This window comes from Myiozetetes cayanensis, unplaced genomic scaffold (genome assembly GCF_022539395.1).
Source record: "Myiozetetes cayanensis isolate MyiCay16 unplaced genomic scaffold, myiCay2020 scf6-25, whole genome shotgun sequence".
Taxonomy (NCBI): domain Eukaryota; kingdom Metazoa; phylum Chordata; class Aves; order Passeriformes; family Tyrannidae; genus Myiozetetes; species Myiozetetes cayanensis.
The window spans coordinates 60463337-60475512 of NW_026087853.1; the positions used below are offsets into that span (position 1 = coordinate 60463337).

At 47.3% G+C, this 12176-nt stretch overlaps 1 protein-coding gene across 2 annotated transcripts in view; it reads left to right on the top strand.

Moving 5' to 3' along the window:
- BDNF (brain derived neurotrophic factor) overlaps positions 1–12176 on the top strand; it is a 37410-nt gene that overhangs the window by 645 nt on the left and 24589 nt on the right. The window contains exon 1 of one of the 2 annotated variants that reach the window (XM_050335243.1): positions 424–554. The exons of the other annotated variant lie outside the window; for it this stretch is intronic. The gene's annotated coding sequence lies outside the window, so the exon portion shown is untranslated. Of the gene's footprint in view, positions 1–423; positions 555–12176 lie in introns of those variants that run through there. 2 annotated transcript variants of the gene reach the window in all.

Below are 12176 nucleotides of genomic sequence, written 5' to 3' on the forward strand. Positions count from 1 at the left end.
GGCTGCCCCGGTAAGGGGGCGCGGAGCGGCGCGGAGCGGCACGTGACAGGCGGGGGGCCGGGGCGGCCCGGGGCGCGCAGCGGGCGCGGCGGCGGAGCCGAGCGGAGCTGAACGGAGCGGAGCGGAGCGGGAGGAGGCGGCGGTGGCGGCAGCACCCTGGACAGCGGCGGCGGCGGCGGCGGCGGCGGCGGGCCCCGGCGGGAGGCGGCCCCGCACCGCTCCGCATCGCCTCTCGACCCTGCGGGCTCGGGAGCCGCCGGGCACCGGGTACCGGCTTCCCTCCCCGCCAACCCCCCACCACGGTCCTTCCCCTCCCTCCCCTCCCCTCCCCGCCCGCCGCCCTCTCGCCCCGCTGGAGCTGGGCTAAGTTGAATTCCTAGCGGTGCGGGCTGGAATAGGAACAAGAGAGGAGGGAAGGAAAAAAAAAAAAAAAAAAAAAAAAAAAAAAAGAGTCTTGCAAGCTCCGGGGGTTGGTTTGACGGTGTCAACTTTGGGAAATGCCAGTATTTATCTCCGCGATCTAGCCACTGCTCGTGGTGTTAGCTGTGACCAAGGTAAGCGGAGGGGGAACCCCCCCGGCGGCCCCCTCCGACTCCTGCCTCTCTCTCTCTCTCTCTGTGGTGCGGGGATGGGTGCCTGCTCTTTGCCTAGTTTTGTTACCTTGCTGGCTGATCGGTGTGTGAGGACTAGAAAAGGTAGGAGAAGCTGGATGAGATTGCACTACGAGTTGAGTTAAGTTGTGCCTGATTTAACCTGGGAATCTCGTCTATGTGCGTGTGCATGCTTTGGCCAGAGATGCAACTGATCTTTACCTAGAGAAGCAGATGCGACGGATTTTTTTTTCTTTTTTTTCCTAGCTAAAGATGCAAGTTGATTTTGCATAGCTAAAGAGATGCAGCTGAGCTCTAGCTGGCACTGTGCACGACTGATCTTACATAGATAAAGAGACGCAGCTGATCTTTACCTACATGGAGATTAACTGACCCCTCTGTGTACGCAACCTACGGCTGAAAGGGAGAGCCGTGCATGTATTGCTGATGATCCAATATCCGCATCTACTTTGCTATAATTAATGATGTGAGTGCGTGCGTGCGTGTGTGTGTGTGTTTGACAAGCCTGAAACCCAAACGCAGCCCCCCCAACTGGAGATCATTCGGATAAGCTTTCTGCTCATCTCCCTATCTCTAGTGCCTCCCCCCCACAACCCCCTTCCCCACCCCCCTCCGCTCGCTTCCGATTCTTCCTACGTAGAAATGTAGCTAATAATATTTAGTCTCCGGGCTAAAAATAAGCTCTGGAAAGTCAGCAGTTTGGCGAAGCAGCGGCGGTAGCAGCAGTGCTCGCAGGTAGAGAGGCTCTGGGGGTCCCCGGCTCCGCACGGAGAGGCTGTGCATCGCCCACCCCCCCGCTCCCCGCGCCGCCGGGGGCAGTGCGCTCCCGCGGAGGAGGGTCCGCACGGAGCCGCGCTGCCCCCGCCGCCCCGCTCCAGCCAGCCTGCGCCTCCCCGCCCGGGGAATCCCGGCCGCCGGGAGCCACCCCTCCTCCCCGCCCCGGCGGAGCACAGGGGCGGCCGGCCGAGCCCCCCAGCACGGCCACGGCCGCGGGGGCGACGGGCGCTCCCTGCGGCAGAGCCGGCGGCGCCCCGCGGGCCCCGCTGCGGCGCCGGGGCCCCGCCGGGCGGGAGGGAGCCAGGCAGGCAGGCAGGCAGGCAGGCAGGGAGGGAGGAGGGCGGATCCCGCCGCCCCCGCCTCCCGCCGGGCTCCCGCTCCGGCTCGCACGTAGCGCCGCCGAGCAGGGAACCCCCCGGCAGGCGGGATGCCGGCCCCGCCGCGGGGGAGGCGGCGGCGTCCCCACCGCGCAGCCGGGCGGAGCCGCCGCGCAGGGCACCGCGGGCCGGGCCGGGCCGGGCCGGCTCCCCGCCGGTGTCCCCCGGTGCTCCCCCCATCCCCAGCCCCCACCGCGGTTGCCACGGCGACCGCCTCCCCCCCCGGGAGGCTCCGTCCTGCGGAGCCGGGGGCGCGGTGCCGCGGGGATGGGGGCGGCGGGGATGCCGCCCCTCCGCCGCCCACTGCGCCCCGCGCCCCCGGGAGATGCTCCTCGCCAGCGGCCCCCGGACGGCACCGCTCGCCGCGCCGGGCCCCGGGGCCGGGCCGGGCCCCGGCACCGCGCAGCCAAAATGGAGGTGCTGCAGGACGGCACCGGAGGGGCGCGGGGCTCCCACGGAACTCGGTCACCTGGCGCGCCTCTGCTGCGGTGGTATCTGGTTGGGGCGGCGGGGGTTTGGGGTTTGTTTTTGGTTTTTTTTAATCACGAAAGGGAAGCGGCCGCTCTCCTCTCTCCGGGAGATGCGCTGCCTGCCGCCAGGGCTCCGCGCCGCGCCCCCAGCCCGCCCCCAGGCCGTCCGGGGAAAGGGGCCGGGCAGGATCCCTCCGTGGATTTTTCCATTTTCACTTGGAGAACTTGCGTTTACTGGGGATGCCTGTCAGGGTGCCATATGAGGCAGTTCTTGGCAGCTCTAAGGCGAGGAGAGAGGATGCCGAGAAGAGCCAGGTCGCAGCAGCATCCGTCATTTGCAGTCTGGGTGAAACTCAAACACTCGTAGTTTTCAGTGTTGGTTTCATTAAATTCGTAATGATATGTCCCCTGACCTTTTTTTCACGGAAGAAAAGGTCCTATGGTAGAGCTAATATCTGGATACATCCACTGTGAACTAATGGTTGATGGGGCCTACTAAAAATCTATCCACTTCCCAAAATAAATTGTTCTGTTATATAGGAGGTTGCCAAGGAGCTTCTATTTATATGAATTTTCCACTCCATGCATAATTTTGTGTATCTTCCTATATTTTAGGTTTGCACCCATTAGTTTCTTACCAGCTCTCAAAAAACTCTGATATTTCCCTTTCTGCCTCTGTTGCCATGTTTCTGTTGAATTCTAATCATTCTCTGCAGAGACGCATGGGACAGGCAGCTGCTAACAAATGACACTGGGCCATATTTGGTCACATTTGCTCACGGTGACTCATACCTTAATCTGCAAGTAGCTTTATTGATTTTAGTATCTACTATTTCTCCAAGAGCTGTCACCAGTTTGGTGGTGGTTCATCACCACCTTTCATCTCTTATGGTTATGACACCATAAAATGTCCGATCTTCTTCGAGTATCTCTTCATCCTGCAAAGTTTTGACATGGCAGTCTATCTTTCCCCTTTTTTAATAGTTTTATTTTACCTGGTACCACGAGTGTTGTCTTCCTTCAGTGGCTTGATGTCTGTCAGGTGTCTGCATCCAGCATGAGATTTTTTTTTTTTTTTAATGTGGTATTTGACACAGACATTGCCTCTCTGCAAGTTTGCCATTCTCAGCAGCAGCTCTCCATTTGGATAACTTCTTGGATTTTCAGCATTGTTAAACAATTTCCTATTTCAAATCGTCTGATAAGTTCTCAGTATTTATTTTTAGTGGCCACCATTCACAGGCATACGTGCTGGTGGATTAATGTCTAGCATTTCATTAATCTGAGGTGGCTGGACGCATACATTTGGCTTTCTACAGCAAGTCCTTTATTTCTTTTCTTTATCACACCAGTACTGTTGAGCTCTTAGAAATGCTCTAAGAAAATGCAGACTGTGTGCCATTTAGTAACCAGAAGTTTTTCCTAAATACAGTGGCATACGGTTGCCCTGCCATGAGAAATTCTGGAAAGGTGGATGAATCCCAAGGGACAGATTTTCCTTGGAGCTGTAAGTCTTGCCATGAATCACTGTAGTAAATCACCACTGAGCACTTGAAGATGTAGCTGCTAGAATTTTTTTAATCAGATACGCAAACAAAGAGAGCATCCATGCGGTTTCAGGAGAACTAGTTCATTCCTCTAGCAAAAAATAGTCATGTCAAGTTCTGTAAACAGCATCTGTAAGAAACAGTGCCTCTCAAAATTGTGGAAAATCCTAGACCTTGGGAAAGAGACAGGTAGCACAAGGTAAAATACATATGGATAGACACTTTCACGGCTCCCTCCCCTTTGAGCTAACATTAGACTGGGGTTAAGAAACTAGGGCTAGCAAAAGCAGGCTTGTCAAAGTGGTCCTTAAAATGGATTTGATGGCTTTTGGGGCATGAAGAAACTAGAAAGAAAGATTGAACAAATGCAGGACTGGTTTTTGTGATCCTCATTTTCATTCTGTGGTCAGCAAGTCCAGCCAGCCATAAGGACCAGAGGATATGGGAAGATGATATGTCAAAGAAATAAGGTATTACTTTTGTATGCCTCAAAGTGAGATCTTGAAATGAGTGCAAATATCCCATGTTTCTCTTGCTTATGAGTTTCCAAATGGTTTTACACCTCCTTTCTGCATCTCTCCCACCACATTGTTAGGAATACTAAGATGCCCTGACAGGGAAATATCAGAGGACATCCTGCAGTGCCCAGGGCACGTGATGAGCAGGTTCTCATGCAAGCTGCTCCCCAGCTTTGGTGAATCCCTACACCCACGTGCCAGCAAGGTGTAGGGTAGGGCACTGGCTTCTCCTGTGAACTGAAAATATCTCTGAGACATACTCTTGCAAAATTGTAGCCAGGAAAACATACCAACTGACATGGAGTTCATATAACAACTGCCCACCCATTTCATTATTTCACAAATGTGTGATTCGTGCTTGTGAGCTGTCACCATTAACATTTCCATCTGTCTCAATATTGCTTCTATTCTTAGTTGCTTTGTGGTAGATGTAGGTGTACGAAAAGGATTTTTCCCCCCCTCCCCGTGTCGTGAAACAAAATAAATGAAAGCCACATATATGTAACCACGCATTTCATGCAGGCAGCAAGAAATACAGGCACTTTTTGTGGCACTCCCATTACTAGATGTAGAGGTGGAGTAAGAAGCAAGAAGTGAGTAAGCAGGAAGGGAAGTAAGAAGTCCATGTGGCCTCTTGGTGCTGCTGAGACATGTGCTCAATGGGGAAAACCATAAGTAAGTCAAAACCTAACTGCAAAAAGAGCAGTGTTACTTTGATTGCCTTTTGAGCATGCAGTTGGAGAGACCTATTTTCCTAACCATGTAAGTATGGGGATACTTTTACTTACCATGTAATCCTAATTGGTCTCTTCCTGAGGCAGGCTCAAAGGGAAAATAGCTGTGACACTCTTTGGTGATCAATGGATCAGGTCCTCAGCCGTGTAGATATTTCTAAACTCAGAGCCTTCAAGCTACTCATTGCTTGGGCAAACAGAAAACACTTTGCATAACATGGGCAAAACCTGCATTTCTCGGTACCTCTGTGCCAAAAGTGGAATGGATGGGCTGGCTACCTGTGGAACGGATCTGACATTTCACAGCAGCCCACAGCAAAGGTGAAATCTGGCATCAATCATGCTATTCATGTTCTCGTTTGAACTCCATGGCAGAGTGCAAACTCACAGTCTCCTGGTGGACAAAGTCTTTTGAAGCCGCTGATGGACTGATTTTCACCCCTGGCGCAGGTTGAGGCCTCTCAGAGAGGCAGTGCTTAGCCAGGTCTGGTCCGTGGCATAAACTGGGCTGCGGGGGGCTGGCCCCTGCCCCTCCTTTGCTAGTGGAGAGCCTTTGGGGCCAGGACATGACCACAGAGCCAACTCTGCTGTCGGTAAGTGGTTTCCCCACGGTCCCAGGCTGTTGGATGGTCTCCCGTGGGGAACATTAGTGGTGGGACTGTAACGGACCAAGGTCTTGCCAGAAGTGGCCAAGTGAATATTTTCTCTTCCCCCCTGCCTTTTCGTGGTTTGGTCTGTCTCTTTTTTTTTTTTTCCTTCCCCTTCCCAAAATAGCACACAAAACCCCAATTTAACAAGCGTAAACTGTACACTCTGGCCTCCAATTTATTTTGACATTTGGCAAGAATGATTATGCAACATGTTCATTAAGTCATAACATTTTCGCTACTTTCCCATTCCAGATCCTTATTGACTGTAGCACATGTGAAAATAATGAACTTATTTATTCTCCAAATGGACAGTAGACCCCAAAGCTCCCAAGAAATTGCATTGTTTATGGATGTAATGCATGCAGAGACTTTTAAGGCCCTAGGTCTTACCTGACTGTACAAAAAAATAATGGTTCATTTCTGAAAGGGGTGAGGACGAGTTTATCATCCACTAAAATGTTTATAATAGATTGTGCAGTTAAGGAGGTCTCATCAGACCAGTTGTTTCTTTTTTCTTAAACAGAGCCTTTGTGGGATTTGGGAATAAGGCAGTAAAAAGTTATGGTAGTAGATAATTAGATGGACCAACTAAAAGCAATATGAAAGGGGGCTGGTAGCACAAGGATTACAGAAGGTGTGTGGGCATTTTGACATCCAGAAAACATTATAGATCTGGTCTCAGCTACCTCAGTCTCATGATGATAATTAAGAAATGTGGGTGTAGAAAAGCTCTTTGCATGGTTTGGTTGGATTATTGCTGCAGTTCAAAACACAATTGACAGAGACACCCACATTGGACATGATTGCCCTTTGATGAGGCAGATACTGACTTTTTAAAGCTGACACAGTTAAAATTATGTCTAAAGTTTATGGGGCCACAAGCTTCACACTAGACTCCATTATTATAACAAATGGTAAAACACAAGTCAAAGCAGTTAAAAAAAAAAAGGGAGAGGCATGCTGAGGAGGAAGGGACCCTGGCAGTGGGAAGGCTTCAGGTTTAACCCTTCTCTCATCTGTTTGGCAAGAGTAGAAGCACATGGGCAGTGTCCAGGGGGTTGTCTTTGTACATGTGTCTTCTTTAAAGACAGACAGGAGGGAAAGACCAGCGAGTCTGGTTCCATTGATAACACACAGAGTGTAAAGCCTGGTTCCTGTACAGCTTGTGTGTTGTGTGGCACACCTTTCCAGCTCCTTTACCTCTGTTTGTTCATCAGTAAAACAAAGCTGTGACTAAACTCCCCTCTGAGCACTGAATAAGGTAAAAAAAAAAAAAAAGACATAAATTTAAAAAAAATCAAACCAAACCAAAACAAAACCCACACAAAGTTTGCATTTCTTTATATGTAGAATACGTCTTTAAGAAACACTTGTGAATGGGAAGAGAATGATGGAGGCTGTTTCGATGGTGACTGCTGGAGCCTAAGACAAGGCTTATTGTACTCACTCTTGCAGCATATTATTCTAATATTAGAGACACTAAACCTGTACAGCTATGGAAATGTCAAAGTATTGACTTCAGCCCTGATCATGCATTCAGCTTGCTTTGTTCTTTTACATGTTACCTTGAAACATCAGCAATAGAAGGAGGTTGTAGGTTGGCCCACAGGTTGTTCTGTATCTGTCACTTAGCTCCCATTCAGATTTTCCCTGGGGAATCAGAAGAGGCCACAGATTGTCAAGGCAGACAGAGCTGTGAAAATATTTGACATTTCAAAATTATCTTTTTTTTCCCAGTATTTTCAACACAAACTCAGTTCTATATTGTTTTACAGACTGTTCAGAGAGGCTTTCAGTATTTCTCTCTAAAGCTATCATCAGTAGTCTGACAATGACATTTGCTAAAATATTCAGATTCAAAGCAAAATAATATCATGAAAAGACAATAGATTTAATGGATTTCAGGGAAACAGGTGGTTACCAAAGGAAAAAAATCTAAAAAAAAAAGGCATCTGATTTCTGACAGCAAATACCTTTTGAAACCCAACCAACTCCACTGAGAATGGGATGCAGCAAGAGTCATGAGTAGAGGCCACAAGATGGGAGCTGCTTAGGTGTTAGTTGGCTCTGTCAAATACATGTTCACTCACATCTGCCAGAAGTTTAAAAAAACCATCTGAGAGGATATTTGGCTGAATTTTGTAAACAGGTAGCTGATAAAAAAGTATTGACCAGGAAAACGAAAAGCCTTAGCAGTTTTTAAATGAGGCTAAATCCAGGGGTTGAATTTTCCAGTGGATGACGATACATCTCAAATATCTTTTTCTTCTGTATGTCTCTTGCTGTACCCTGAAGCGTGAAACCCCTTATTCTATTGCTGAAAATCTGTTGTACCAGGGAGCAAATAAAGAATAATGTATCTACCGGTCAGAGTCATTCACAGAAGGGGTGAATCTTACAGTATTTCCCATAAAAATCTCTTTTTGTGTACCAAATTTGGTTTATTGAGTAAGTTATTCTAAGTCCTTGCACCACACTCATCATTCATCACTGAACACCTTTCTAAGTGACATGGCTAACATTTGTCACACGTTTTGCTCTCACCCTCTTCCAAGGGAACAACTATTTCATTGTAGGATTTTTCCATACCGGTTTGTTTGTTTGGTTGGGTTGGTTTATTTGGTCGGGTTTTGTTTGGCTTGGGGTATTTTTGTTGTTGTGCACAAGTCTTTCACAAAGCTCCTGGTGGTGCAAGAGGTAAGAGTTTAATCATAGATTCCCCTCCTCTCTTTCTCTGTGGCATTCACTCCTGTATCAGCAGTCCGTCACTCTATCCACCACTTATTCCCCAGGCAGATCTGATTCTCGGGCTTTTTCCGCCCACCACCTGTTGTTTTCCTCTTCCCAAATCCTTCACCTAGAATCAGCTGCCCAGCCATGGTCAGAGCCCAGGAGACCCACTGCTTTTCTCACCTCTTTTTTTTTGAGCTCTTTCAAAGACCCAAATGTCTCCGACTTCAGAGGGGCTCTTAATCCCCAGTCTACTGCCTTTGGCACCAAATGCTTATTTTTATCATCTACTTTCCCATCAAAGTTTTTCTGCAGCATTCCCTAAAGAAAATTCTTCTGGCTCTCAAATCCTAAGGAAACCAAAATATCTGACAAGAAGACTAAGTCCTTAAAAAGGCAAACCTAGAAAGTTAATTCAGAATGTCCAGAATTCATTTTCCGTGTGGATTTTCCCAGACAAAGGATTTTTAGGCCAAAGGGTGTAAATTCAGACTAATGCAAGGCATATGCTTCAGGCCAGAAGAAAAGACAAAAAGATGGTGGGACCTTTCCGAATTGTTTTCTTGTGGGTCCATCAGCCTGTCCAAGGGTAGCACCAAAGCCATGTACTGGCTTCATCTGAAGCCTTGATGATGGAAGCTGTCCACAGACTTCCTGAGTCCGTGCCTTCTGTGGGGTGTTAGTAAAGATTAATGGTTAGCTAAAAATCAATTGGCTAAATTTAGGTGGAGGTCTAGTACCAGTTTGTCAAACAGACAGTGAGAATGTGTTTTTCATCCGCTTGTCTTTCATTTGTATTAGCACTCAGGCTGAGCCTTTTTTCCTGAGTTTCTCTAAGCCCATCAGTATGTGGAATTAGCACAACGTTCATTCGCTGCAAGGGCGAGGGCCTGACAAAAGCACAGCAAACCCTAACTGCAAAACAAACTATGTTGTCAGTTATGCTTCCCCAGCTCTGGTAGCTGGTGCAATTTTCTGGCAGTTAACATGGTCTAAATTAAGGAGCTAATCAGAAATAAGACTGAAAAATTATATTGGTTCTTATTTACTTTCTTTTATCTTGATACGGTTTCTTAGAAGAATATTTTTAACAGATCCTTTAAACATTTGTAGTAAGAAGCAATAGACAAAATGTCATAATTTCCATATGAAGGAGTTTCTCTCAGTGCAATTCCTATATAAAAAAGCCATTTTATCCTAATATGGTCTTAGAGCCTAAGTAACATATTCTGTCGCAATGACTTTTGCATCAAAACAATTTTTCTGTTTCATATCCAAGAAGAAATGTTGAATATTTAAATTCCATATCCTTTTTGATCTTAATTCCCATCACAGAAGAGCTCTTTAGGCCTCATCAATGTGCTCTAGGTGCAATATCAGAGTATATTTTCCATATTACGGGATCTAACCCAAATTAAGAAACCAAAGGGGTAGAAGCTATACATGCCTGGAAGGGAAAATGATTCTGCTCGGAGCACGTAGCAGGGTAAAGCATCAAACAGAAACGTAACAAAAGTCTAAAATAAGGGTTTTAATGCCTTGCTGCAAAGTCCTTGCTGAAAATCTAGCACTCAGCTCCCTGCTGATTTAAAAAACTTTGCATTCCTGCTGACTTGAGTGGTGTTTATATTCAAATAAGTAAAGGCACCATGAGTACAACTGCAAGTTGCAATAAATTATAGCAGATTAGGCAGGCTAACTGATGAAATACAAAGAGGTGTTTAAAGCTACCACTCCCTTGTAAGCATTTACGTTTCAGATGTATAAACTACACGAAAAATAAACAGTGTCCGGAAAATAAATGTAGATAACGTTGTTTACGAATTTATACTCCAATGGCACGAGTCCTGAACCACCAAGAAAGGCCCCACTAAACGACTTGCCAAAGCCAGGGGTGTATTTTACTTGAGTAGTCTTTGAGTTGTATCCAACCCTAAAAATAGAGGGGCTCTGAGCGTGTCAAATGCAGGACTGCTTTCCTCCTGCTTAAGGTTATGTTGGCATGGGGTTTTGTGGTGGTGGCCGTGTCTCCACGGCTGGATGCTCCCGCCCCACCACCACACCTCAAGAGCCACCCTGTCCTTGTGCAGGCTGGGGCAGAGAAATCGATACGTTTTCCCGTTTGAGAAACGGCGTAGAACGTGAGGAAAGTTATTTTAAAGTAGCTTAAAATTTGTATTGATTTTCCTGGATCAATATTTCAGGATTTTTGAATTCCAGAGTAGCCGTGCATCCGCCCCGTGTCTTGTTCCCATCTCCCTGCATCTATAAATGACAGTCTGAGCACGTCACGTGCTGCAGAGAAGAGAACCAGCTGTGCATCCAATTACCCCCGTACTGGACGTGTGAGGAGGAAAGAAATATTTTAATAGGGGGTACCCAAAAACACAGCTATACTGGTACCAGTTACTATTTAAAGCAATCCTGCAATGCACGTCAGTGCAATAATTCCACCTGGCCAATGCAGGGGGATAAAGGCCCCCCTGTGCAATTCCCAGTCCTTGGGGCTGGCTGTTGCAGGGAAAGGAACAGGGAAGTAGGGATGGCACCCTCTTTGTTGGCCAGACCATCCCTTTCATCTGGACAAGTGAAAACTGCTGGACAGGCACGTGGCTGCCTATTAATCTCCCAAGTGGAATGCAGTAACATTTACACACAACGTGGCTCCAGTCATTAAATTACTGAAAGATTAACAATCCCAAGTGCTCAATAAACAGAAGAGACACCGTACAAATGAAGCATTTTAGTCAGGGGACATTTTTGCTTTAACGTGACTAATCCAGCCCTTGTTTCTTGAGCCACAAGTCACAGTAACTGGAGGGGGAGAACATAACGTGGTCTGGATTTCATTTTGAGGGCTCTCTTTAATTTTTACTGCTGCACTGATAATTTTAGTTTGCAACTAACAAAAATATCCACCGTTCCTCAAATACTTCTCTCTTTAATGCTTTAGGTGGTTAACACAGAAAATGTTTTGAACTCCAGGGTTGTTTCTGAGGTGAAACAGCTTGATACCCTATTTAAAGAAAAAAATACCCGGAATTCATCTTTAAACACATCAGCTTGTTAAAAGTATTGACGTGGCTATGCTTTCAAGGGAGACCGAGCCAAAGCACCTTAACCTCTTTGGGAAGATGAAGAGAACCAAGTGCAATGTAAAATGCCTTAATATGAAAGTCATTCAGGGCAGTAGAGCCAGAAGAACTATTTAATGTTTACACATGCTTTTCATTCCCGAGGATCTCTGCGTACCCAAGGAGGATCCCTCCCTCCAGCTCCTGGCCAGAGCAGGGTCCTGTGGGCGGTGGGCACCCCAGAACAGCTACCAGCCCCCAGCACCCAACGCCATCCTCCACCTCCCCTCCCTGACTGTTTGCTTTAGATCTCTTATCACCCATCACCCTCCGGGCAATATCGCTGAGCTGCCGCACCTGGCGAATGGAGCGCCTGAGCTTGATGTCTGAGGAGATTTTCAGTTGCTTAATGAGAAATAAACTACAAAAGAGCATTCACGGGGCTGTAGACCTGCGATCTGGGGGCTTGCTTAGTTTCTGTACATACCCAAAATATACTCTCCACAGTTACGCACTGAAGAGGGTTTGGTAAGGCGTATACCTACTCTGACAAGATGCCTGTCTCGGTTTATGAACCCCCTGGAATCCGATCCCTTTAAATATTAAAAATAATCCACTGTATTGCATCTAATTGAAACCCACTGAATACTTAGAGGAAAGGAGAGATGAGTCAATCCCAACACCTTTC